Genomic DNA, 6,468 nt, shown 5'->3' on the forward strand with positions numbered 1-6,468 from the left:
GCCGCGGGGCACGCCGGGATTGGTAGTTCCAGGGCGGTTGAGGCCGGCGGGGGTGGGGGAGGGGCGGCGACCTCTTCCCATCCCCCACCCCCACCCCCACGCCCCGACCGCCTAGGGTTTTTAAAGCCTAGATTTGATTCTCCTTGTTGTTGGCGGCCAGGGGAAGGGAAGCGGTGCATCACTGGGATAAAAGAATGGGAAAGGCCCAGTTGCGGAGGCCCATTGGGCAGTATAGAGCAACAATGACGTGGGCTTTGGACTGGTCTGAGCGGTAAAGGCTGCCTTTGAAGCGTATTTTCAAGAGACTCTGGAGTAGTTTCCGCCCGGGGAAAGCTTTAGGGCCAGCAATCTGGCGGGGGGGGGGGGGGGGGGGTGGTAATGGAGTCTGCGTCTGAAAATTTCTTTGTGTAGCAAGCTGGCTGCCAATTCATTTGGTGGGACTGATGGCCCTTTGTCGTCTCCTACTCCTTCCTTCCCCAGCCTGGCCTCTGAGGACGAAGGAGGGAGACACTAGGCAGGCCGAGGGGTCGAGCCTTGGCATTTTGAGGTGATGGAGTTCTGCCCCCCGTGAAAGAGGCCAGCATGAATACCACGTAATACCAAAGTCGGGGTTCTGCACCTGCCCTATTCGTGCAATTTTTTGTAACCTAATTTCTTTGAGCTTTTATTGAATATACACACTGCTAAATGAATTTCCTCGCATCCTCTCCCCTGTTGAAAAAGCCCGTAGTTTCCTCAGCTGCAAAATTAATAGCACCTTTCCATTGGTTTACTGTGAGAATTTCATGGAAAGGCTTAGTGCAGTGTTGGACAGTGAATTACTGTTCAGCACACGTAGGGGAGGATAAATCCCACAGTCCTTAGCTTGGTATTTTAAAGGCCTTCCACAGTCTTCCAGCCATCTTCTAGGCTTTACTCTTGTCTCCATACCTTTTCTAAACCCCCCGTTGAACGTGGTATATATGCACCCCGACAATTCCAGACCCCTCTCCTGTTGTCTGACTCCAATTTCTAATGCAATCTTCGTTTAACACAACCCCTTCGTTGACCACAGAAAACCACAAAGAACCCTCATTCTATATCTGTACATCATCTGGTCTGTACTACTAATTAGAGTGCCAAAGAAAGGGGCAAGCGCCTCTTTGTGACCCCACCACCACACTAAAACTCCAAAGTACACGTCTTTTTTTTTTTTTTTTAACGTTTTAAACACGTAATACTTAAAACTAATTCAATAATTCCAAAAAATCTTAATAAAAAAATGAAGATAGTGAAAAGTCCCTTTCCCACCTCAGTCCCTCATCTGTGCCCAACAGTTGCTACTATTATAGCTGTTTTGAGTATCCTTGCAAAGTCTCTTTATTCTAGCGCCCTTTTTGTGTTCTTTCTCCATTTCCATTGAACTCAATTTTTTGCCTTATTTTTTAATTATATAAGTAATATTCAAATATTTGGGTTGTTCATGATGCCACAATTCAGAGGTATAAAATACAGGACAAAACTTGAGGAATCTTTTTATTTTCCTTCTTTACCTCCCCCATCCTTTGGCATGGACATTTTTCTATACTCCCTAATTGTTTTTTTTCTTTTACTGTAAATAGACTACATATTGTTCTTTTTCTTTTTTAACTTAATGATATGGCTTAGAGGTCATTCCAATTACGTTTGGTGCATGACATACTGTATTAAAAATAGACTATATTTATCTAACCTTGGTTCTGATGCTGGACATTTAGATTGCTTTCAATTTTTCACTGTTAGAAACTTTCACTGTTAGAAACACTGTCTTTCAACCTGAACCTTTCTGCATATTGCTTTTTTATTTTTAGGACCCTAGTTGTAGAATTACTGAGTCAAAGACTGGGCATTTTAAACTTATGAAAGGCTTCATAAACTTACATTTTAACCAGCAATTTAAGAGAGGGCTTGTTTTCCCACATCCTTGCCAAATATGATATTATCAGTCTCTAAAAATTTGTTTTAACATAAGAAGTCATGTTATGTAAAGAAAGCCAGACACCAAAAAGAATATACTTTAACAATGGTGTTAGAAGTCAGGATAGTGCTTAACTGTGGTAAAAGGGGGAAATTGACAGGAAAGGGGCATTAGGGAACTTCAGGGTGCTGGAAATGTTCTGTAACCTTAATCTGGTGTGGTTGTATGGCTGTTTACAAATGTAAAAATTCATCAAGTTGTACACTTATGACTAATGCACTTTATCATAACTATACTATACCATAAAAAATCTTTAAAGTTACTTTATTTTAGATTTTATTCTGCAAATTTCAAACATATGGAAAAGTAGAAAGACCAATACATCTCAATTCAACAATTATGAATATTTTCCCATATTTGCCGTGTGTATACATATGTGTGTGTGTGTCTTGTGTGTGGTGTGTGTGTGTATGTGTGTGTAGACATCAGGACCTATTGTGCCTGATTTCTTTACTATGTACTTCCAAAATAGAAAGGCATTCTCCTACATACCAAAATACCATTATCACACCCGGTACAATTAACAATAATTCCCTAAAATCGTATAATTCCCATTTCACATTTCCTCCCTTGTTCCTAAAATATTGTTTATCTCCGTATGCCTGTTGCTTGTTTTTTTCAAAACAGAATCCATTAAATGACAGTGTGTTGCATTTGGTTGTTTTAAACCTAAACATGAAGTTCTTAAGGTAGGAGTCCATGGATGTAATTCAAAGGGTCCATGAACTTGGATGGGGTAAAAAGATTACATCTTTATTTTCCACAAATTCAAAGTGAAATTTAGCATTACCTTTCATTATAAAGGTAAAACTGATATATCAGCAGCACCTGGGGTTTTGTCTCAATAAAAATTAGATGTTTTCACATCATGTTACAGTGCTTACATATATCTCAGATCTCATTTACAGTCATCAGTACTTGAAATCACTGTACTCATTGGGCCTGTTGCTAGATCTTATTTAATGCGTTAAAAATGAAGCATATTTTAAGATATTTTGATAGCTGTGATTCAATATAATTATATTCCTTTATAATCCTTTGCTTTTCATTTTATACATTTATAAAAATTCTGGAAAAACAGTGTATTGGCTTCACCAGACTGCCACAGGGGTGGGAGGGATGCCCTTGGCACAAACAGTCCACCCACACACATACACTTCATTATTAGTAGTGTTAGTATTGGTTCATGACGTTTGCTTTTTGAAGAACCTGATTCTTTTGAATGTCTGACACTCCACATTTGATGGTTTACTCATGGTGTTACTTAACTCATTTCTCTTTTCCCTATATTGCCTATAAACTTAAAGTTGCATCTATCTATAGACTTGATTAGCTCTAAAGTTGAGTGTTTTTGACAAGAATATTTTATAGGTGATGCTATGTACTTCTCATTGCATCACATCAGGAAGCACATAATATCTGGCTGTCTCATTAGTGATGCTGAATTTGATCACTGGGCCAAGGAGGTTAAAATACTTTTGGGGTTTGCATAATCAAATAGTATTTAAATTTATGGAAAATTTAAACTATGTACAACAGTAAAGGGGGCAGTACAGTGAACCATGGTAAACTCATCACTCAGCCTCCATAGGCTATTGATATATGTTATTGATATATGGCCAATCTTGTGTCTTTGGTACCCAATCACTCATTCCTCCCTCACCAAAATACATACACAAAAATCCCAGGTATCATGTCCATTTCATTTCTAAACAAGTGAGTACATATCTCTGAAAGATAAGAGCTTTTTAATCAACATAATACCATTATATTACATTTAAAAAATAATTCCTTAATATCTTCAACTATCCAGTCAGTATTCAGATTCCCAGGATTGTCTCATATAATCTCATGATTGTATTGTGCATGTCTGTCACAATATAATCTTATGATTGTTTGGTTCAAATCAGAATCCAGACATGATCCACACATGATTCATTTGATTGAGTTCACTCTATCTGTCTCTCTCTTTTTCTTGCCATTTACTTATTGAAGAAACTGGACCACTGAGAATTAGCACACTTTCTTCAGATGATTTATTTATAGAATAACTTAATGTAAAGTCTCTGAGTATGAGTTTATTTGTTTAACTTAATGTATCTTTGAATATATTCTTTTAGTACAAATAGTGATGAATCAATGGCCAACATAAATCACCAGTTAACAATGAAAAGAAAATACCCTTTGAGATCATACTCTTTTCTAAATGTTACTTCTGAAGGAGCTGTGATTGTAATGCCCTCACTTGAGCTGAATTAGATGCCCATCTAAACAAACCAGTGCTTTTCCTATGGCTTCTGAAATGAAATGAAGATGATGGCGACTACTTAATATAAGGTATACTAAAATAAACTTAAAATCAAAATCACCTCCCAATAGAACACTGATCATTTCCTGGGGCTATTGATACTGACCTGGGTTCTTGAACTCCTTAGTTAACAGAAATTGGTGACAGGCCAGAAAAGAAGTTCAGGCAAAGCTTTACTGGGCTCATGCTACACCACAAAGGAGTGAAAATAAGTTAACAAGTTTCCTTGCCCCTGAATGGGGGTGAACTGGTCCCTTAAATGGGGTGAGGGTAGGGGCAGATCTATGGGTCAGGCCAGAGGGGTGGCTTAGTAGGTTGGTCCACCTGCTTGGTTGTGCTGTGGTGCAGTGTTCATGCCCAACACCCCGCTTTTGCTCCTGACAGCTCAGAAGTGGCAGCTGGGTTGTTACCCTTTTTGTATCTTGTTGTTCTTTGTATGCTGTTGTTCGAGGAGACACATTTGTCCAGCTGCAATCATTGCAGCAAAGAGTCCCAGAGCCCTGGTCCCAGTCTGTCTCACTACCATAACAAAGTACCGTAAACTGGATGGCTTGACGAATGTATTGTCTCATGGAGGCTAGGCATCCAAGATCAAGGTGTTGGTCGGGTTGGTTCTTTCTGTATGCCGCGAGGGAGAATCTGTTCCAGGGCTTTCCTCTAGCTTTTGGTTGTTTGCTGCAATCTTTGGCATTCCTTGGCTTATAAACACATCACCCTGATCTCTGCCTTCTCTTCACATGGCATTCTCCCATGTGTTCAAATGTGCATTTCTCGGTGCATGCCTGTGTCTGTATTTCCCCTTTTTATAAAAGACACCAGTCATACTGGATTAAGAGCCCATTCTACTCTGATAAGGCCTTATCTTAACTGATTACATCTGCAACAACCCTATTTCCAAATAAGTTCACATTGTGAAGTACTAGGGGTTAGGACATCAACATATGAATTTCAGGGGGACACAAATTCAACCCATGACACTGATCTTCAATTTAAAATGGAATATGTATTTAAAAGTAAATGCATCTTCATTGACTTCTCATCAATTTACCAGTTTGCTTTTCCTCCAGCAGTTTGCTTTCTGAAAAATTCTACTTTACCTCTCATCACCAGAGATTATTCCTTTGTAATAATAGGAGTATTTAGGGATCTTCATTTCTGATTCTGAAATTTTCCATGTGTTTCTTCCAAAGTCTGAAATTGTGTCTTGAATTGGTGATGATAACACATGGTAATTGTGGAGAATGTTTGAGAATTGCTGGGAATGACAGAAAATATTTATGACAAGGAAAGAATTTGTAGCTGTGAACATAAAAGCAGTTTTGCCTTGAGAAATTGAGTTCTTTTAGGAAAACATATGATAGAAAAGATACTTATTTGCTTTGAAATATGTTGTGAGACTTCAAAATGGATGCAAGAAGAATTTTCAATTTGAATCACAAACTTAGAAAAAAAGGATATAAAGTCCTGTGTCTGTTCACAATAGCTACCTCATTAGCCAATCACTAAAACAATCTTAACAGTGGTTTTAACAACCTGTAATAATCACTAGCCCTTCCCAAAGGCACAAAGTAAATGAATTTACTTCGTGGAATTCAAGGGTATGAAATTAATGTGCATAGTAAACCCTGTGAATCAGAGCTGATCTCCAAACTGATTTTCAATATTGCAAAGCCTTAAGTTAAAAATACACATTTCAAACATTTCAACAGAGATCACTTCAGCAATATTTATGAACGGTACAATTTCATTAATTTTTCATGCCTTCTATCTCCTAACCTTCGGCATTCCACTGCCTTTCAAATAGACCATTCAGTAACAAATAATTTTCTACACTGATAACCGTTAATTGTGTATTTATAATACGAAATTGTTTTCTAGTTTGATTGCTCCATTTAAACATTTTTTTTTTAATTTAAGTATAGTCAGTTACAATGTGTCAATTTCTGGTGTACAGCATAATGTTCCAATCATGTATGTATATACATATATTCGTTTTCATTAAAGATTACAAGATATCGAATATAGTTCCCTATTCCTTTTGTAACTTGTTGGGTCCTAGTAGTTTTTAATGTGTTGAACTGTTTGAAAATAAGAACTTCTGGATCAAAATTAATGAACGTTGATAAAAATAGCAAATAGAGTGAAAACAGATAATTTCTCAAGC

Source organism: Camelus dromedarius, chromosome 29 (assembly GCF_036321535.1).
Source record: "Camelus dromedarius isolate mCamDro1 chromosome 29, mCamDro1.pat, whole genome shotgun sequence".
NCBI classification, from domain to species: domain Eukaryota; kingdom Metazoa; phylum Chordata; class Mammalia; order Artiodactyla; family Camelidae; genus Camelus; species Camelus dromedarius.